The sequence below is a fragment of the Peromyscus maniculatus genome, chromosome 6, assembly GCF_049852395.1.
Source record: "Peromyscus maniculatus bairdii isolate BWxNUB_F1_BW_parent chromosome 6, HU_Pman_BW_mat_3.1, whole genome shotgun sequence".
In the NCBI taxonomy this organism is placed as follows: Eukaryota; Metazoa; Chordata; class Mammalia; order Rodentia; family Cricetidae; genus Peromyscus; species Peromyscus maniculatus.
In genome coordinates this window covers 124,680,280-124,703,163 of record NC_134857.1, presented here as the reverse complement: position 1 = coordinate 124,703,163, position 22,884 = coordinate 124,680,280, and the positions used below count along the sequence as shown (strand labels likewise).

The 22,884-nt window shown below is 38.9% G+C and overlaps 1 pseudogene; it reads left to right on the top strand.

The window, feature by feature from the left end:
- The first annotated feature begins 1,003 nt into the window (after positions 1-1,003).
- LOC143274068 (small nuclear ribonucleoprotein G pseudogene) lies at positions 1,004-5,420 on the top strand (annotated as a pseudogene).
- The last annotated feature ends 17,464 nt before the right edge of the window (positions 5,421-22,884 follow it).

Genomic DNA, 22,884 nt, shown 5'->3' with positions numbered 1-22,884 from the left:
TAAGAATACCCATTCATGAAAACTACCAATATTAATGTTTATAATTATATTCACAACATAAATAGTAATAAAAACTATTTTTATAGTGATCTTTAGCTCTGTATTTTTTTCCTGATGCCAAAGTTTTCTGAAATGACACTTCAAATATCCTGGAGAAACTAAAAGTGTCTGTTTAAGTAGCCAAGGTGCAACATAAAAGAACAAATCAACAATATTTAGAGAGAAGAAATGAATGTGGTCTCAGTATTATCAATATAAATTAATGGCATTATAGTAACTCAAAATTTCCAACTGTACACTATCATAGTGAAGGTCATACTTACTGTAATTCATGGATATGGAAGATGCTATTTTAATATTTTACTTTTATTTATTTTGTGAGTACATGTATGTATGAATGCATATGTATGTATGTATTTATGTGTATATGTATGTTTGTATTATATAGGGCACTATGTGTGCCGCTGTGTGCATGTGGATATCAGAAGACAATTTGTGGGCATGGATTCTCTCCTTCTGTCATGTGAGTCGTAGCCATCAAACTCACGTAGTCATGCTTGGCATCATGTGTCTTTACTCTCAGCAATCTCACTGGGCCTATGATGATACTATTTATTTTTAAATCAGATTCACCTGTTCATATTTCCATTCAGTATAAACACCTCTTTTCTCTGAAATCCCACCTACCTAGGCACTTTTTCATTCTTAAGAAAGAATTGTTGAAACTATAGTCTCCTGATTTTTTTCCTGAGAAAAGAAAGCAAAATGTGTTAAAGACTTGTTTTAATCTATCAATCAGAAGCACAGCCTAGGAGGCTCAAGCACATTGATGACTAAGATCAGCTAAAGATAAAGAAAGTAGGTTGAGAATAGTAGATCACATTGCAGGAAGTATTTACAATCCTCTGATGAGACCAAGTTAATACAAACTCAATTTACTTGCATAACAACAAATACTGGTGAGGATGTAAAGAAAGAGGATCCTTAAACCTGGTTGGTAGGGATGGAAATTGGTGAATTTGAAGTAAGAGGTACCACATGACCCAGCTGAACCTTTCCTGGGTATACACACAGAAGCCTCTAAGTCTCATCACAGAGACACTTGTACATACATGTTTACTCACAATGGCTAAGAAATGGAACACCCTAGATGTACATCAACAGATGAGCAGGCAAGGAAAACATGGTGCACATGATGCACATTGAATTTAATATAACCAGCCATCAAGAGAAATGAAATCAAGAAATTTGCAGGAGAATGGATACAACTGGAAATTATTATGTAAGCAAAATGTCCCAGACTCATAAAGACACATCTCCCCTGTGTCTTCTCATATATCAATTCTATGTTTGTGTGTGTGTGTGTGTGTGTGTGTGTGTGTATGTTCCTATAATACTTCTTGCCTCTTCAAATTAAAGTTCCCCCTGACCTAGAATCTTGACTAGTATATGCTATGTTTCACCAAAATGATTGGAACATTGTGTGTGTGTGTGTATGTATATATAATATTATGATATATATAATGATATATATAATATATATAATGATATATAATATATATAATGATATAATATATATTTTATATATATACTCTCTGTTTACCTATTCTTCATTTTTTCTTTACTAAAATGAATCACATTAAAGTCATTAACTGTTTAGGGATAATCATTTTGCACACTGTGAAGATGTGTCTCTGCCAAGGCATCTTCTGATTGGTTTAATAAAGAGCTGAATGGCCAATAGCGAGGCTGGAGAGGACAGGCAGGACTTCCAGGCAGAGATAGGAACTCTGGGAAGGAATCAGAGTGGCAGAGATTCACCAGCCAGACACAGAGGAAATGGGATGTATGGTATGGAGGATAGGTTACAAGCCACATGGCAGAACATAGATTAATATAAACATGTTAATTTAAGTTATAAGCGCTAGTTGGGAAAAAGTCTAAGCTAAGGCCAAACTTTCATACTTAATAAGAAATCTGTGTCATTATTTGGGAGCTGATCGTCCAAAGAAAGTCCAACTTCAGTTAACAAATGTGTTGATATGCTCAGAGGCCATCTTTGTGCTTCTGAAGTCAAGGCGCTGAGTGAGATGAGTGGTCACATGATCAGGGGCACTCACAGACTCCAGCCTGCTACCTGTGTTTATGAGGCAGTATTTACTGACTACTCATATAGAAATGATTTCCTGTACCTTTTGAGTCATCTTTGCATAATACATAGTTGTGTCCTTTCTCCCCCTAGTTGCATAAAGTCAGAACTACATCTCCCAGAAACAATATAACAGTATAATTTGATTGGATGTTGGGCAAATGATTAATTATCTTAATTTTTACCAAAAGTAGATATATAAATTTAGGAATGCATTACAGAATGTTGTTTGGGTATTGGTTTGGTTTGGTTTGGTTTGGTTTGGTTTGGTTTGGTTTGGTTTGGTTTGGTTTGGCTGGCTGTTTTGCCAGTGTTGGTGGGAAAATAATATAATTCTAAAACACAGCATTCACCCTCTTCATACATAACCTTATGAATTTCTCTCTCAGTGTAATAAAACATCATGCTCCCCTGCCACTCACATCAGAGACCACAGGCCAGTCCTTTCATCTGCCAATTTCTTCACCACTTACACTCAGTCACTGAACAAGTCTTGCCCTCACACCCTCTCTCAAGGGCCCATGCACACATGTGCTGCACATACATACACTCAGACATGTGCATACACATAAAATAATGTTTCTTTACATTATGCCATCTCAGCCTGTCTCTATCACCTGCTAGTAGAAACTGTAGTCCCTCCTAGTCTTTCTATATTTCGTCTAACCTCCCCATATATATCTCACTGACCTTGATACATCCCATGCTGATTCCTAGATAAAATCTAAGGGTGTCAATGTGTCTCTAGGGCAGTGAAGATGCCTGTTTCATTTGTCGCTTTTTTCAGTTACCCAGCATAGATAGCACACAATTGGTAAATAAAGGAGCCTTATTATCTCTGGGCCTTGCCCCATCCTCTAGAGCAAAACTCTGCAACTCCCCTCTCTAAAACTGGGCTGGACTTTGCATTGCATTTAGAGTGAGGCCTGCTCATGTAACTGACAATGCCCTTTCAAGGCTTTCTCCCAGCTCACCTTCTAGTCTCTGTCCTCAGAATTCCTCTTGTCATACAGAGGGCACCATCTTCCCTCCATGGACTGCTATTCTCTGACTACGTCAGTTACTCTCCCTGGACCCTGAGTCTGTTATTCTCCATGAAGGTCACCTTCCATTATCCACCGTATCATACCCTACAGTCACCTGGTAAATCATATTCATTTTTATGTCTTAATGAAGGGTGCTGAATTTCCTAGGGAGGATGCTCTCTCTCCCAACCTCCTTCCCTAAAGAAGGCAACTTCCTGTTGCCCTAGGCTCACTTTAGCTCTATACTCTCCTGCTATTTACTTGTTCTGACGTCTCTCCAGATGGTGAGATTCTCAAAGTCAGGAGATAATCCCTTATTCATCATTACAGCTCTGATACCTATCACCATGCTCAATAAATATTTGTTCATCTTTCTCTTGGTATCAGTTGAAATGAATCAGTCCCTGAGCCACCAGAAGGACAACAAAGGAACCCATATCCACCTGATGCTCCACACATAAGCTATAAGGAGGAAATATGACTCCTCTAGAGAGAAATGCTGACTCATCCCACTGAAATAAGGAAAAACAGATAACTGAACTGTGTTCTCAATGCTTCTGTAATAACAAACTTGGAGTTACTTCCTCCTCATTGTCCAACCAGCCTTTACCTGGTGTTTAGGCCAATCCAAATCTTACAGGAATTTTCTTCTGCCTAACATGTTCTTTCAATTCCAGTTTTCCAATAACCATTTCACATTACTTTGAAAGACACAAGGCAAACTTGTGCAAATGCAGCAAAAAACATACTTCACAGCCCCTCCTGATCCTGATTTACTTCATATGAGCAACAGCACTGATCCACTGGGAGTTTTTGCTACTCTTGTTCCATCTCCTAGACTTTAATGATTCCTTTTCTCTTTTAACCTCAGAGAGGCCTTTACTAACACCCCACTTGTAAGCAACAACAAAGTTACTATGATCTTTGCATTATTAAATTGTATGTAAAGAATTTAACACTGACTGACATTTTAGCATATCTATTGTTTATCTTTTCCACTAAGCATTAATTATATGAAAGTAGTGGTCAGTCATAACTCACAAGGAAGAACTGAATCTAACTATGGTAAATTCTCAACTGTCAAATTGCCAACTATCAAATGCATTAGGAGATAAGGATAGTCTGGACATTTTCATCCACAGAGACACAGAATCAGGACAAGGGAAGTATTTGAAAATATTAATGCCATGTGATACCTTGTTCAATTATTTTTCTAATCTCTTCTCTATATCTTACTAAATTGAAGTCTTAGCCTTGATTGTTTATGATATGTTTTCATAAAAATGTCAAGAAGATTATTTGCCAGCATCCAGACACAACCTTCCTGGTCTCTTCAGGGTCAACTTCCACCAAGGTAACTACTACTGTCATATCTACTAGCACAGACTGTCCCCTGTCTGTGTGCTTCACCCAAGTGGAGTCTTCAGGTACACTTTGCAGTGTGGTGGGCTTCTTTCATATATATATATATATATATATATATATATATGTGTGTGTGTGTGTGTGTGTGTGTGTGTGTGTGTGTGTGTGTGTGTGCAATTCAGCTATATTACGACAGAGAGTGATGTGGTCCTGAAACTCATTTCAGTATATTACAAACCTTTAAAACTCAATGCCATCATTAATGTTGAAAGCTACTTTTGTTCATAGGAAGTGCTACTAGCAAAGTTGATTGTATAAGAGTTTTTAAACAACCTAGATGCCCGTCAATGGAAGAATGGATGAAAAAAATGTGGTACATATACACAATGGAGTACTACTCAGCAGAGAAAAACAATGAAAGCATGAAATTTGCAGGCAAATTGATGGAACTAGAAAAAAATCATCCTGAGTGAGGTAACCCAAACCCAGAAAGACAGTCATGGTATGTACTCACTCATAAGTGGATTCTAGATATAAAATAAAGAACAATCAGACTACAACCTATAGAACCATGGAGGCTATATATATAGCATGGAGGTCCCTAGGACGACTGTGGCTTATAATAAATTTCGGTTTTACTCAAAAAAAAAAAAAAGAAGTTATCATTGAAGTTAAATGGTGGCCAACATGTATAAGGAATACTATGGGGCTTTGAACCCTTTATGAATCTTGTGATTGATGAATGTGTGGAGATGGCAACTAATGGGTAACAAAATAGCATCGGCATGGTGGTCACACGAGGAAATAGCAACATCATGTTAGAAGCCTTGGAAAGAGTCTAAACAATGGCTGGTCAGCAGAGGAGTCCACATCCTTCCCCTAAGGACTGTTTGACTGGGGTGCAGAATTGGGTCATGTATGTTTTCATATGAAACTTTTTTTGTGATACTTAGAATAAAAAAAGTAATGAAATAAAAAAATGGGACGAGAACCAAGGAAGAGAGGTACACACACACATACACACACACACACACACACACACACACACACACACACACACACAAAAGGAGAAGAGAGAGAGAGAGAGAGAGGGAGGGAGGGAGAGAAGGAGGGAGGGAGGGAGAGAAGGAGGGAGGGAGGGAGAGAGGGAGGGAGGGAGGGAGGGAGGGAGGAAGGAAGGAAGGAAGGAAGGAAGGAAGGAAGGAAGGAAGGAAGGACAGAAGGAAGGAAGGGAGAAGTTTTAAGAGATGAAGATATTCCACAGGTGCAAGGAGCTATGAGTTTGGCAATATGGAGGCCACTATGGAAGATTCAGCCAAAGTAATGTCAGCAAATCTCAGGAGGATGAGGTAGTATGGATGGAGAGAGAAGAAGAGGAATATTCACTCAGAAAGGCATTGAAATGAAGCTCCCTTTTTCTTGCTTAGAGATCTTCAGGCTCTGTGGTGTCTCATAAGACAGCTCTTTCTGAGGCCTACAACAAGCCTGGCCTCATTCTTTGGTGTTGCTAGAGTTTTCCTGTCTGGTCCACAGTCAGGACAAATCTTTGTCACCCGCCAATCCCACAGCCGCTCAGACCCAACCAAGGAAACACAGAGACTTATATTGCTTACAAACTGTATGGCCGTGGCAGGCTTCTTGCTAACTGTTCTCATAGCTTAAATTAATCCATTTCCATAAGTCTATACCTTGCCATGTGGCTGGTGGCTTACCAGCATCTTCACATGCTGCTGGTCATGGCGGCAGCTGCAGTGTCTCCCTGCCTCAGCCTTCCGCTTCCCAGAATTCTCCTCTCTCCTTGTCCCACCTACTTCCTGCCTGGCCACTGGCCAATCAGTGTTTTATTTATTGACCAACCAGAGCAACAGATTTGACATACAGACCATCCCACAGCACTTCCCCTTTTCTTTTTTTAAAAAGGAAGGTTTTAACTTTTACACATCTCCAAAGCCAGCTTGGTATATTTGGGAATTTGGGCGTAGCTTCTCTTAACTACTTCCTGCTGGAGGGGGGCGCTGTATCTTATGGGGACACAAAGAAAATTTTAGGATCATGGAGTAGTCCGTGAGACTGTATCGTCTGGGCCAGTTGCCTTGAAACGATTCTGGATGTTGGATCATCTGGGCCATGGTGTCATCGGAGACCTTTCAGGTGGTCTTGGCTGGTCAAACCTGATGTATCTTAATCTGGAACAAATCCATAGCCTCTGGCTTTCTGTGGAAACAAAAGCAGAGCCTCCTTTCCAAAGCAACATATCCTAAATAATTAATAGAATCTCCTCTTTGTATCTTTTCAGGAGCAATTTGTAATCCCCAGCAAGGCAAAATTTTCTTTACTTCTTCAAATATTATTTCTAAAGTATCTGCATTTGAGTCAGCTAGTAAAATATCATCCATATAATGATAAATTATAGATTTAGGAAATTTTTACGTATCACTTCCAAGCTCTGACCTCTCGGCTTTCTCCTTTACATTGTTTCTGTGTTTCTTATTTAATAAGACAGTTAGTTACATCAATACTTTGGCTTCTTAGAAACTGTCTAAGCTGGGCGGTGGTGGCACACACCTTTAATCCCAGCACTCGGGAGGCAGAGCCAGGGGGATCTCTGTGAGCTAGAGGACAGTCTGGTCTACAGAGCAAGTTCCAGGACAGGCTCCAAAGCTGTACAGAGAAACCCTGTCTTGAAAAAAAAAAGAAAGAAAGGAAAGAACAGAACAGAAAAGAAAAGAAAGTGGCTATATGTACCTAGTGATGCCCTGCCTCCTCTCCCCTGCTGTTTAGAGCAGTCCTCAGCTTTATGGAGATTAAATCCCACAGACAGAGTGGCTGAGACCTAGGTGTCTTCCCCCAAACAGGCAACAAATGGACAGTATCAAAACACTAATCCCAGGCAGCTTGCCTTTGGGAAGCCCACACCCTTTGATATGTTTTATTCTTTCTCAAAGTATATTTCTATTAACTCCTGAGCAAATCTCTCTTTACATTTTTTCTCTTAATAAACTCCAACTCCTCTTCATATTCAGGGGGAGAAAAACAAAACAAAAAAAAGAGTTTTTAAGTAAGTATCTATGCATCAGTAATGGAATTCACAAGAAGCAATGCTCCATGTATCTATTCATACAACATGTGATTATTTCCATTTAATTTATAATTCAAAGTGTGGGTTTGAATCTTAGGGATAAAACATATACATATATGCTAGCTTTTTCTCTCAGTTTATGAGAATAAAATCACTTATTTTATAAGATTTGAGGATTTATATAGAGATGATGTGTATAAACTTCCTAACATTGGTTCCAGTAGACACTATTTAATGTGTACTAAATATGTAAGCTGAGTTTCCCAGTGTTCTTAACTGTTCCACTAGGGTAGTATATTTCCTTCAGAGTTGTGCTTAGGAATAAGTGTGAAGCAGCTATTGTACTGGACTCAGGATTCCAGGACTGCCGAGAGGGCTCAGCAGTTTAAGGCACCTTTGCTCTTCCAGAAGACCTAAGTCCATCTCAGCACCCATGTCAGACTGCTAGCCAAAATGTAACTCTAGCTCCAAAAGATCCCATGACTTCTTCTGGCCTCTGAGGGCACCAACACATGTAACATATACTTACACAGAAACACACAGATACATGTAAATTAAAATAATAAAACTAAATCTTTTTCAAAAGAATGCTGGTATCCAATACGCATTCAATCATTCTTTCCTCATTTCTATCACTGTCTTCAGTAATACTTGCTGAGCATCTCCATCAGTCACTAGGCAGATGTAACCTTCGCCCTGCTAGAATGTATCATCTTGGACTTGGAGGAGGAAATTAGTCAATTAATTATGACTGAATAGGAAGTAGGAAGAAGCTTCTCCTCTCATGTTTCTGGGTTTTAATTTCACCAGAACAGTACTAGACATGAAAAATACCAAACTTTCATACGCTTGTTTTAAGTTTCATTTTGAACCTAATTGGCTAGCCCATTTTCCATGTGTTCCAACGTATACAATGAAATTCTGACTACTCCTCAGCTCTGCATTGCATCTTGTGTTCTATGGTTACTGCATAGCTGTCTTACCTTTCCTGCTCTTCAGAAAGAGAGGAGTGTCTTACTGATGATGATGTTGCTCAAGAAACATTCAAACTTATAGACACTCATTCTGAAGGACACACAGTCCTTTGCTACAGTTCCAGGTAGAAGGCAGCATTAGAATTCTTGGCAAGGATAGGCCAGTGAAAAAGTAACAGCAATACATCCCCAACCTGTTTCCAGTCGCAGAAAGTGCCTCACAGACTCACATAGGCAAAAGGCAGTTCCTCCGGTGATTCTTAGAACATTGTTTCCAGGTTCATATGTTTGCATAAAAGTCTCTCAGCCTTACCTCAAACTCTCCTCTCCTGCCCTATCTATCACTTATCACTAAAGTCATTTGTTCAGGTTCAATATAGCATGACAAGTAATTTATCAAGTTCCCTTAATGAAAATGTCCTCAGAAATATAAGTTTTCATATATTGCGTGCATAAGAGCAAAACTCCCATCACTATCATTCGTCTTTGAGAACCGCCCATTTATTGTTGTATTCTTCTGAGCCATCTCTTGCCTGGAAAGGCTTAATGACTGAGGAAGAGTCTACTCTGCTGTCCTGTCTGTGACAGGGTAGAATGGGAAAGGCATAGGCAGAGTGGAGATATGGGGTCTTCCTGAGAAAAGGGAAACTTGTAAAGAAAGAAGCCTTCAAACGTGCCAAACTCATCAATAATCCAAGCCAAATAGGGTTGGTTAAGCAGATGAGAAAGGCCAAATATGGACAGTGTGGCTGACCTCCAAGGAATATATGGCAGTATTCAGCAGGCAATTTGTGTGTGGGACCTGCCCCCACTTTTCCCCCAGGGTACTCTTGAGAAGGGGGAAGTGAGGAATATGTTGATAAAAATATAAAGGAGAGCAACAGATAGAAACACAGGATAGCCATGGGAGTGCCTGGGTCAAAAGGCACCAGCCCCCTTCTGTCTCTGCTAAAGAGCTTTTAAAAGAATGCCAAGAAGTGGAGCAAAAGACCTCCCCCAGCACAGCCAAGTGCAGACCATCCCAAACATTTGGTGACCACACATGTGGTCAAGCCATCCCCTAAAGAAACCTTGCTGTGTAAAGCAAGCTCGGATCTCACTAGAAAACCTTTGTGGGCTCCCACAAATTTCTTTGGATATTTATTTTGTGTCTCAAGAATAAGATGTAGCAAAATATTATTAAGGAGCCTCTGCCTGGGAGAAATTGACCAACCCTCTGGCTAGGCTGGGAGCCACTTAAGTATAGGTATAGGGCTGCAAAAGGCACAACCAGAGAAATGCTGCATCTGCCAGTGATTTTCGCTCCCTATCCCGATGGTCCCATCCAGTTCCCCTTCAGATCACCATGCCTCCCTTGCTTCATTCCCTGATGTCAGGTGATGGTTACAGAACTAGGCAAGATGACGGTGGAGATAGGCTAACCAGGATCACAAAGCCTGAGCCAATACAGCCAGAGTCCCCTGGCAGTTTGTTTTAGCTGGAGTGGGAGCTAAAAGTACTAGGAAAATGAGGAACTCTCAGTAGGCAGGATCCTTGACTTGTGGAGAAAGTCAGCCTGAGAGATGAACATGATAGGAGAAATAAAAACATTTTTTAAAAAAGATTCCTAACTGTAGATGGTTCCATAAATCAGACATCACCCCTTTTCTAATATGGCAGTAGCATGGTATGGTCAAGGAACTGAAAATTTAATGAAAGAGTGGAAGCAGAGAAGACTAAAGGCCTTGGGGACTATGAAATTATATGCAAGTTAATGAATCTCAAAACTGGCTAAATACTAAAATTACCTAGAAGGCCTATCAGATATCACTATGAACTTTCACTTACAATAGTGGTGATTGAGTTATTCAGAGCCCTCTTGCCTCTTCTACTGAAGATTCTACTAGAGATGCTGGCAGTATCGAAACCTATAGAAGGAAATAGAAAGAGTAAAAAAGGCCTTTGTAAACACCATGCTTATCTTTGCAGAAAGAATCTAATCAATTCTACAAAACACTATGAAGACTAACATGTGAATTTGAAAATATCATAGTGTTCAAGACTAGTGTGCAAAAATAATAGATATATTTCTATATATATGCATAGGCCAGTGGGAAATTAAAATTTTAAGTACTATTTAAAATAATGTCAGAAAAAAGAAATAGTAAGAGGCTGGGTTCACAGCTTAGTGAGTAACGAGTTTGTCTAACAAGCATCAGGACCTGATTTTGATCCCCAGAAATCCATGTTTTAAAAAAATGAAGCTGGAAATGTTTTTTTTCAGGTTTTTATGTACCTGCAAATTTTATAATTTCATTTTTTAATAGCTGGGTAATAGTCTACTGTGTGAATGTACTATATTTTCATCATCCGTTCATCAGCTGATGGACTGTTTCCATCTCCCGGCTATTGTGACTAGAACAGCAATGATCATGTATGAAGGGGAATAGCAATAGCAGGATATGGGGTCTTTGGATAGATGCCAAGAAGTGGTATAGCTGGATGGTGTGGTAGATCTGTCTTTCCCCAGGTTTTTGAGGAACCTGCACATTGCCTTCCACAGGGGCTGCACCAATTTGATCTTCCTTCCGTACTTCTTCACATTCAAAATACGGTATATGAAGTCTCTAGAGGAGGTCACTATGGTAAATTTGGCTTTGGCCTTTCCTTAGATTTAACACTCTGAGAAATATTGCATGATCATGGGAGGTTTGCCCAAGCTCATAAAGCTGATGGCATTACGCAATCTTGCCAGAGAACGCTTAACCATCAACTTCTGGGCTATGTGATAATTTTGTTTTAGTTTGGTTAGTCCCTTAATTGCTGCATATCTTTACATGTGCATATATATATATATATATATATATATATATATATATATATGACTAGATACGGATATGATAGTTAAGTTTTAATGAACTGTAAATGTGAAAACTGTCTCTAATTGAGGTTAGACCCACTAGAATCTTACAGCGTCTGCTATTGCTCTCAAATTCACTTATGTAATAATATTTCATAGCAAATTAGTACAATGTCACTTTATTTTCATGGTGGTTTTTGTTGTTTTGTATTTGTGATTTTGTTTATGTTACTTTAGGCAAGGTCTTGCCATGTATCACAGACTGGATCTAAACCTCGTACCTCAATTTCCTGAGAACACAAGTCCATGTCTCTATGTCCAAATCTTCCCATTCTTTTCAACCTCGTCTATTTACACCTGACTAGTTACAAGAACTTCACAGATGATGTTCCTCCACTCACCGTTGCACATCTACATTGGAGTTTACATTTCCTTCCGAAAACAAGGTGTACCATATCACATCTCAGCTTGAATGCCTCTTCTAGGATAACGTTCAGTCTCTCCACTGTGACACTGGAGCCCTACTCTCCACAGCCATTCAGTCTGCCTCTCCCCTTCTGTTTGCTGTAACACATTGGAGATCCAACTTTGATGCTTTAATTGCAATCCTATATCTCCTTGGTTCTTTCCCGAGTTCAATTTATTTCTCTCCTACCTGTGCAATCACACATTTTAATATCTGAATATACTACACACATATATAGAGAGAAATACATGTTTATATATTAACATGTTTGTGTATTTGAATTCAGAGCTATAATCACAAAGAAGGTAAATGTAAAAGAAGAAAAAAAGCTCTTCCTAGAGACAGGGCTTGAGGACAAGCTATTTCGCACAGATGGACTCTTGAGTTAACAAGGAGCACCTGTGCATGCTGGAATGAGAGATTAGTTCCAAATGCTAAGATGATTTTTGCTACCCACCAATCCCTTTCATGGGACTTTGGCTCTGTGTGCAGCAAGACAAAGGACTGCTGGCTGATCTGAAGAGAAAAAAAAAACTCAGGAAACTTAGAGCTTAAAATATTTTTAGAGGGACAGGCTCATAAACCACAGAGATTTCATGCTGAAGATATTTGACATGAGATCTGAACTCAAAATGCCCACAGTTGAAACTCATCCCTGACACAGTCTGACTTTTGACAAAAGAAATGTCAGTGTTTTCTAGAGATTGTTTATTTTACGTACATGTGTATGCTTCAGGTGTGTATATACACACCATGTATGCGTGGGTGCCTGTAGAGGTCAGACAGAGGCATCGGATTCCCTGAAACTGGAGTCGCACACAGCTGTCAGCCACCCAAGATGGGAGCTAGGAACTGAGTATGGGACTTCTGGAAGGGCAGCAAATGCTTTTTAACTACTTAGCTATTTCTTCTGCCCCATAAAGCTCAATCATTGAGTCACACTGAGCAAAAGTAATTTAACGGTGCACACTTCCCTTATCTTTTCCATTTCTTCCTTTCAAAAAAGCTATTCCTGTGTCATCCATAAAATGATTAACAAGTACAATAAGTTTCCTGGCTACTGAAAAATGTATATCTACAATGTAAACAAGATTTGCTGTTTGTCAAGTTATTTTGAGGCATTTTAATGGGACGTTATCCCCAAAATTCAGGTGGCCTATTTTCACATTTTAAGTTCCATTGTTTAGGTTTGTATATGAAATGCCTCCTCTTCAGGCTCATGAAGTTAAGCCTACATCCCCAGCTGGTGGCACTCTTTGAGATGTTCTGGAAATATCAGCAAGGTGGGCCTAGCTGGAGGAAATAGAGTCTTGGAGGGTATGATCCCAGCCTCTTCCTAGCTCTCTGCTCCCTGTGGGCCCCTCCCACCTACACACACACACACACACACACACACACACACACACACACACACACACCTGATGTTCTGCTCCAGGACATGGACCAGGAAATCATACATCGTGAGCCAGGGTAAATCCATCCTCCCTCAGGTTCTTTTGCCAAGTACTTTGGTCCCAGAGATGCCAACACTGTACTAATACTTTAGTGTTGATCAAGCTTTAGAAGTGGATGTCCAGGTGCCAGCAAATGGATGCACACAGGAAATGAGGCATTATGGAATTACTACTACACCATTAAAAAAGAAACAAATGATGTTAATCTGGGGGGAGATTGATGGAATTAGAGATCACATGCTAAGCAAAACAAGCCAGAATTAGAAAGACAAGTGTTACACATGTAGAACCAAAAAAATATTTATAAACACAAAATGGGAACTATAGAGAAATAGAAATGGGACCAGCCACAGAGGAAAGGGGTCATGTGGGCAACAGGGTATAATATGGCCTTAGTGTCTTATATACTGTGTGAGAATATTGTGATGGAATCTATTTCATACAGTCAATATACACTGATTGAATTCAGGATCTACCACAGAAAAAAAGAGACACTTTAAGCATTCACTGATTTAGAAGTAACAAAAAAAAAAGCTTGCACTCCATTAAATAAATATTATTAGATCTGAAATTTGAATGAATCATTTATTTATACCCTAGCTATCATCATAGAGCCCTCATCCAGTGACTGATGGATGATCGAAGGCTGGGTGCCAGGCCAAGCTCCAGGAGTCCGATCGATGAGAGAGAGGAGGGATTGTATGAGCAAGGGATATCAAGATCATGATGGCAAAATATACAGAGACGGCCAGGCCAAACTAGTGGAAACTGCATGAACTGTGGACCAATAGCTGAGGAGCCCCCTTGGTACTGGACTAGGCCCTCTGGATAGGCGAGACAGTTGCTTAGCTTGAAATGTTTAGGGGGCCCCCAGGCAGGCAGTGGGATCAGGACCTGTCCCTGGTGCATGAGCTGGCTTTCTGGAGCCTGGTGCCTATGGTGGGACACTTTACAGAGCTTTGGTGCAGGGAGGAGAGGCCTGGATCTGTCTCAACTGAATGTACCAGGCTCTGCTGACTCTCATTGGGAGTCCTTGCCTTGGAGGAGGTGGAAATGTGGGGTAGTTTGCGGGGAAAGGTTGGGGTATGGGAGGAGGGAGAAAAGGGAAATCTGTGGTTAATATATAAAAATGAATAGAAAATCTCTTAATTATAATAAAAAACTGATAGTAAAAAATGTCAGCACTTTGGTTATTTGAAAATATTGGTTCACTGAGGGTTGTGGTTCTTCCAGAGTTTGATATTTTTAAATACACAATGTCAAAAACTTAATGAAACCATCAATTGTATCAAAACAGTCTTAAATGTTGAGAGTTCAACCATACTTACAATGACAGAAAAATAATATCCATTTTTATTTGCACATATCTGTGGGCAGGTGTGTGCCACTGCCCCTATCTGTGCGTGCTCATGTCGAGGCCAGAGGTCTAGTTCCAGTGTCTCTCATTGCCACTGTCCACCACATTTTTTGACACAAGGTCTCTTATTGAAATTGACACTCAGCTTCAACTAGACTGCCTGGCTGTCTAGACGCTGTCATTCATCTACCGCTACCTACCCGAATACTGGGGTTAGAGGCAGACAGTCACACTCCACTGGGGCTTTGAACTCAGGTCCTCCTGCTTGCACAGCAAGAGTTTACTCTCTAAGCCATCCTCCAGCTCAACTGTAATTATTTGACAAGATCAAATTTTCATCCTAGCAAAAATATTGTTATTTTTTCTAAGTTCACTTTTGAGAGAATATCTGTGTCTGAGTCTGAAAAGTTATAATCTACTTGTCAATAGTTCTTTCAAGTAAAAGTGGTACTCAGGAAAGAAAGTGTAAGTCACTTAACTTGCCCCTTTAACCAGCTGGTTTTCCTTAGTTAAGATATTACACTATGACGCAAACACGCTGTTTGCTCATGTGGAACATCGAAGTAACATGAACTCAAAGTAATAAAGCTAATAAAATGGGTTGTTATTACTTCATGCAATTCTTACATGCAAAAGGCACTATTTTGTATTTCAAGTGAGTGTCAGTTAACAACTCTACACTCCTATATCATTATCAAATGGCAAATACTAAATATAAATAACTTTTTAGGCAAGATTCCATTTATCCCAAGCTACAGAGCAGAGAATGACCTCTAACTCCTGATCTCCCTGCCTCTCCCCCATCTCAATTGTTGATATTACAGATGTGCATCACCATATCTGTTCTATGAGTTGCTGAGGATCAAACCTAGGGCTTGGTTGTAGATGTAACCAATCGTCTTATTAAAATAAGAAACACAGAGCCAATGTAAACGAGGAAGCCAAGAGGTCAGAGCTCAGAGATAAAATCTTACCTCCTGCAGTGCTCCTAACTTCCCCGAGAGAGAGCTTCTTCCTGTTTGTCTGTGTTTAAATAGTCTTTCTGTTCTGCCTTCTCATTGGTTGTAAACCCAACCACATGACTGCCTTGTCACTGCCTGTAAGTACTGCCCTCCAGGTCTTAAAGGCGTATGTCTCCAGTACTGGCTGTATCCCTGAACACACAGAAATCTACCTAGCTCTTCTAACCACCATGCTCTTGCTATGGCTCTAATAGCTCTGATCCCAGGGCAACTTTATTTATTAACTTAAAATTAAAATCACATTTCAGTACAAATAAAATATCACCATACTTGGTAAAGGATAGGCAAGCATTCTACTTCCTGTGCTATATCCCCAGCCCTGAGTATCTTTATAATTCTCAAAGCAGTTTTAATTTTATACGTCCTCAGACAGGATCTTGAAGATCTTCAATGAGCAATACACTACATTTTGAGGACCATGACCCCAGGATGACCTAGGTTTACCAAAGGGCTTTGGTTGAGAGCAACTTTTTTTGAGTCATATGAGAGTTGAATATTCTGAAGTGTAAACAGCTAAAGGCAACTTACAGGGTATGACACTGAATGTAAAAGTTAATGAGTTGGTTTCAGATAATGTTGACTATAAAGATCACAGCAGTCATTTGTACAATAGTCAAGTAGAATTGTCTTTAAATTGACTTAAATTTCAATGGCATATTAAGATGAACAGAAAAGTAATCAAAATGATTATCAGTGTCCAAGACCCTATAGAGGATCATAAGTACTTGAGAAGACAAAGACAGTAATTCCACAATGTTGTACATCTTGTGTAGAAGTGTGTCTGCTATACTGTAAATTGTCCACTAAATTGAATGAATGAGTAAATAGGTTGATAAACATTAAAATAATATTCTTGAATTCATGACAGTTAGCAGCAAACAATAAAAATAACTGATGATGCTGAGGAGGAGGAGGATGATAATAATAATAATAATAATAATAATAATAATAATAATAATAGCATTCTAACCATGATGACATAAAAGGAACAGCAAAGGAGGAAAAGCCAATGCACAGACTTCAGGAGCTGTCTCCATGGAAACCAAGATGCCAAACTCACTGAATTCTTCAGTTTCATGATTATGAAAAAGGTGACACCAGCACAAGCAGCAGGGGAGTTAACTCTGGCATCCAAGAACGACTGTGTGGGAGCATCTCTGGGTATGTGGTGTGGTGTTGTCTCACAGAGGTCAGAATCCATGTGCCATATCCATGGCTGAGATAGTAATATCTCCTTCTTTAGACTTCACACCACAAAGACTAGATCTCATATTACAAAAACTGGCATTGACTTTTCACTGTTTTTACTGCCTATTTGAAAGATGGAGGGCCCAGGTGTGGTGGAATTGCACCTGTAATTCCATCCCTTGTGAGGAGGCAGGAGCATCAGGAATTCAAAGGCAGCCTGGGATACATAGCAAGTTGAGATCAAACTAGGCTACAGGAGGCTTGTCACGTAAGTTGGGGGAGAGAGGGAGGAAGGGAGGAAGCAGGAGAGGGAGGTACACATTTTAAAAACTGGTTTGCTGTTACTCAATACTTAGACCCTTCCAGTCCACACAGTTTTATGTGGAGAAATCATTGAGGAAGTGCCAGGAGGAAAAGAACACAGAAATCATTTTAATAAATATGGTGATATTTTATTTGTACTGAAATGTGATTTTATTTGTATGTTAATAAATAAAGTTGCCTGGGGGTCAGAGCTAATAGCAAGCTTTAGCAGAAGCCAGGCAGTGGTGGTGCACGCCTTTAACCCCATTCACATCACAGACAGATCTCTGTGTTTTTAAGGATACAGCCAGCGTGGAGACACATGCCTTTAATCTCAATACCAATCATAGAAGATCTGGATGTCTGTATAGACAGGTAGTGATGAGGAGGTCATGTGGTTGGGTTTACAACCAATGAGAAGGCAGAACAGAAGTCAATAAAAAGACAGATACACAGGAAGTAGGTCTCTTTCAGAGGAGGACAACAGTGGCAGTGAAGGGTAAGACAGGTTTTGTTTTGTTTTGTTTTGTTTTGTTTTGTTTTGTTTTGTTTTTAGTATCAGCTCTTAGCTACTGCTCTGACCTCTTGGGCGTTTAACTCTGCATTTGGCTCTGTGATTCTTATTTAATAAGACTGTTACATCTACATTTGGTGCCCAATGTGGAGCAAGGATTCATTAAAAACTGCTCAGCTTGGCTCAGCTTGACTCAGCTTGGCTGGGCTTGGCTGCCTCGGTGGGCCCAGCTCCCCAGCTCAGGCCTGCTTGGCCTAGGCCCCAGGCCCAACTGACTGTAGCTACTAGCGGTTACCCACAGCTGGAGCTACTTGATTAAAGCTGGTGCTACAAACAACTCAGTCCTACAGGAGCTACTGCTAATTGCAGCAGCTACAAGCACTTGCAGATAGAGCTCGGCTCAAGTGGGAACACATGGCTAGATTTAAGCTTTTAGCCAGAACTCGAGGCCACGCATCTTACCTTATCTCTCTCTCTCTCTCTCTCTCTCTCTCTCTCTCTCTCTCTCTCTCTCTCTTTCTCTCTCTCTGGATTCACACCTTAGATGCTAGGTAGCTGTTTTGAAATTCCCAAGTATTTCTACTGTTCTATGCAGGTTTGGTAAGTCAATTAAGATATCAGATATTTTAAAGGAAAAAACTATTTGAAAGAGAATTTTTTTTCACATTAAAAAAATGGGTTTTATGTGTACATTGGAAGAAAATTGGGCTTTCTTTGATAAAGTTTTAGGAAGTCTGAAAATGGAACAACTGTATGAGATGATTAATGTTGATGGGATTATGCACATTATTACTTTCCTTATCCTTATTTTACTATTTAAAAAGATAGTCCATTTAAGTGCCAAGATAAAAGCTTTAGAAAAACCTGTTAAACCTGTTAAAATGAGTTATAGAGAAATTCAGATTCAGACAGAAGAAATTAACAGTGAAATTGTTTCAGGATTGGATTATAAGGTTACAGAAAGAAAGCCTGTTTTCACACAAACACCCTTAATTTACCCGGTAACCATACAGCAGCTACCTGGTCAAGTGAATGCACAAAATATTTGGACTCCAATTGAAATGTTAGATTTAAGAAGGTTTAAGGAGGCAATAGCATCTTATAGCATGCATTCCCCATTTGTAAAGCAAATGTTAAACTCCTGATCAACTTATAATATTATACCACAGGACTAACGAGTGCTGGTAAATGCTGTACTGGAACCCAGGGCACAGCTGCAGAGGCAAATGTGGTTCAAAGAGGAAGCTAAAAATATAGAAATCAATGGAGGGCTAAAGGTATACAAATCTCCCAGGATCAGCTTGTTGGAGAAGGCCAATATACTGTAATACAAACACAATGTTTATATGATATGCAAACACTAATCCTATGTCAAATGGCAGCCTTGAATGCATGGGACAGATTTGAGGAACCAGGAAAGAAAACTGAGTCATTTACAAAGGTTATACAAGGCCCAAAAGATACTTTCACAGATTTCTTACAAAGACTGACTTCAGCAGTAAAGAGAATGGTCCCAAATTCAGAAGCTAGCCAGATAATAATAGTATCTTTGGCTTTTGAGAACATGAATGCAGCATGCAAGAGAATAATGAAGCCGTTAAAAAGCAAGATCTGTACCCTTGGAAGATTGGATTAGAGACACGTTTAATGTTGGGGCTCATGACCATGATGATATGTGGATAGGAGAAGCAATTTCAAGAGGTTTGAGAAATGTCAGATCTTTTGGATGTGGAAAGCAAGGACATTTGAAAAGGGACTGTGAACAGGGCATTCCTAGAAACAATGTTTCTTCAAGGAACAATGGCAACAGAATGCCTCTTCTTTCTGGAGTATGCAGAAGGTGTGATAAAGAAAGACACTGGACCAACAAATGTAGATCAACAAGGGACAGGCAAGGTAATCCTTTGTCTCTGGCTTTGGGAAACACCCAGAGGGGCCTCAGGCAGGCCCCCAAGGCAAATCCAGTTCAAACCTTTCCTGCAGTTGTAAAGAAAAACCCTACTCAGAGCAATTAAATAACCAAATGCCTACTGGAATAAATCAGGCTGCTCAGGATGATGAAACAGCTCAGACAGAGAGAACAAAAAATTCAGGAGAAAACATAAAGAAAAATTTTTAGCAAATTTCTATAAATGAACAAAGACCAAAATTAACAATAAAAATAAATGGTGTTTTGTTGTCTGGTCTGGTAGACACAGGTGCTGACGTGACCATAATTGCACCAGAGTTTTGGCATTCAACTTGGCCTCTTCAGGAGGTAAACGTTCAACTGTTAGGAATTGGAACATTATCTCAAGTGAAACAGAGTGCAAGATGGCTCAAATGTATAGGTCCAGAAGGACACAGGGAAAAATTAAAACCATATGTGGCTAACATAGCTATGAACCTGTGGGTTCAAGACCTGTTGCAACAATGGAATACTGAGATTAACATCCCTCCAGCATCAGAAACAAATAAAAAACTATGACATGTTTTTGAGAAAAATATTATAAGGTATTATTCCAATAAGTGGTCACCAGCCATTCATATTATACAAGAACAGAGCACAATAACTGATGATCTTCCAAAGATACCAACAGCTCTACCTTTAAAATGGTTAACAGACAAGCCTGTATGGGTTCATCAATGGACTTTAACAACAGAGAAACTCCAGGCTTTAGAACAGCTGGTAGAAGAACAATTAAATGCTCAGCATATTGAAGAATCAACCAGCCCTTGGAATTCTCCTGTATTTGTTAGAATGGTAACAGACCTTAGAGCAATTAACAAAATAATTCAGCCAAGGGGCTCTCTAAAATCTAAAATTCCTTTGCCTACTCTGTTACCAAAAGGATGGCCTCTCGTAGTTATTGATATAAAAGACTGTTTCTTTTCAATACACTTACAAGAAAAAGACAGAGAAAGATTTGCCTTCACAGTGCCTACTTATAATAATCCTCAACTGGTTAAAAGATTTCAATGGAGAGTCCACCCACAGGGAATGTTGAATAGCTCAACACTGTGCCAATATTTTGTACAAAAGCCATTGGAAGTGATACATAAAAAATTTCCTAAATCTATAATTTATCATTATATGGATGATATTTTACTAGCCAATAGTAGCCAAATAGTAGCAGATACTTTAGAAAGAATGTTTGAAGAAGTAAAGAAAATTTTGCCTTGCTGCGGATTACAAATTGCTCCTGAAAAGATACAAAGAGGAGATTCTGTTAATTATTTAGGATATAAAATAAAGCTCCAAAAATTAGACCCCAAAAGGTGCAAATTATGAGAGTTCGATTACAGACTCTTAACGACTTTCAAAGATTATTTGGAGATATTTTTCATTTACGAACTATTGTTGGGTTAATAAATGATGCACTGAATAATTTGTTCAAAACCTTAGAAGGTGACAAGGACTTAAATAGTCCAAGAGAATTATCACCTGAAGCTGAGAAAGAATTGGCCTTGGTAGAAAAGAAAGTACATGAAGGACACATGGATCATATCGATCCAAAGCTGGATTGCATTTTGGTTATTTTACCTTCTAGGCATTCTCCTACAGGAACATTAATGCATAGGGAAGATATTATATTGGAATGGATATTTTTACCAAATAAACCAAATAAAAAAATTAAATACTTCTATGGAAAAAAATCTCTGACTTAATTTTGAAAGGAAAATTGAGACTTCATCAATTAGCAGAAATAGACCCAGCAGAAATTGTCGTACCTTTAGCTAAGGAGAACACTGAAAAATTATGGACAGAGAGTGATGTAACTATATAGATGACAAGCATAGGTGACTATAAATCTATAAGTCTTATCTGCCGAAATAACCTAAAGACTAAGGCTTCATGTAAACAAGGTAAGGAGTCTATAAGCAAATGTATGGTAAAGAACAATGACTTCAAAATTGTGACAATACACAAGATATTTATAACACAGGTAGGAATATATAGTATGATATGCAATATGATAATAATCTTAAATATATATCAATATACAGAATATCCTAAACAGAAGTAGAACATATATAAAGTATGACAGATATAAATTTACATTTGTATCAATATACAAATATTTCAAATAAGAGTAGAAATAAATGTACATTATAACAAATATAGTTCTGTATTTGTATCAATATACAAATTATCTTAAACAGGAATATAAAAATAGTTTACATTTATATCAACATATAAGAATTCATAACAGTGCAAATTATCTAAGGTTGCTATTTTACTAAATTTGTTTACTAGTATATACAATAATCTACCATAATATCTTATACCTATCCATTCCATTTCCTCTTTTCCATTTTTTTTAATTAGGAAAATACTGAGGCTATATTTTCTTCCACCCCCAACCCTATAACCATCGTCCATAACCCTGAGAATTATGAAACCTAAGGGAGAATGGGGCATTGTTTTCTTAGAATTGCTTCCTGCTGTTTAGGGGGTGATGGTATCTCTGTTGGTACTGTGTGAAAGCTCAGATAGTTAAATCTCAGTTAGGCTAACTGTAGGTTCCACAGCAAGTCTTAGAGTAATGGGTAAGAATGTCTGAAATTCTGGCAAGAAGTGTAGTATGATGATGATTACCATGGTATCATTCTGGATTGGGTAGAGTTGTTGTTGTTGGGGCCCCATCTTCCTTCTGAAAACTTCAGAGATTGCTATTGGAAAAACTTATTTGTTATCAAAATGGAAAGTTTGGATTTAAAGAGGACATAACATGTAAGAAAGGATTCTGAGAAATCAAAAGTAAGCATGGAGAGAATTAGAATCTGAAGACAATGTTCCCTTTTTATTGGTTTCCTTCTGTCCCACACCAGAGGGCTCTTCTGATATGGGACTGAAGAATCTCTCAAACTTTTCTTTTAGCAATATGCTTAGGTTTAGAGGAGTGAGCCAATTCCATCTCCAAAGCCAGCTTGACTTATAATTGAATTGGAACCACAACTTTTCTAGATTGATAGAGTGATAGATGTTAGACAATGAGATTTTACCATGTGTAGATTGGTACCAATAGATTCTTTCTTTCTGCTATAAACATCTGGATATTCAAGGCCTTATGATTTTTGGAAGATGGGTATTTCCATTATCCTGGAAACATAAAAGCAAAACCCTACCCAACCTTTGATTGTTAAATTTTTCTTACAACTTGTAGAGATG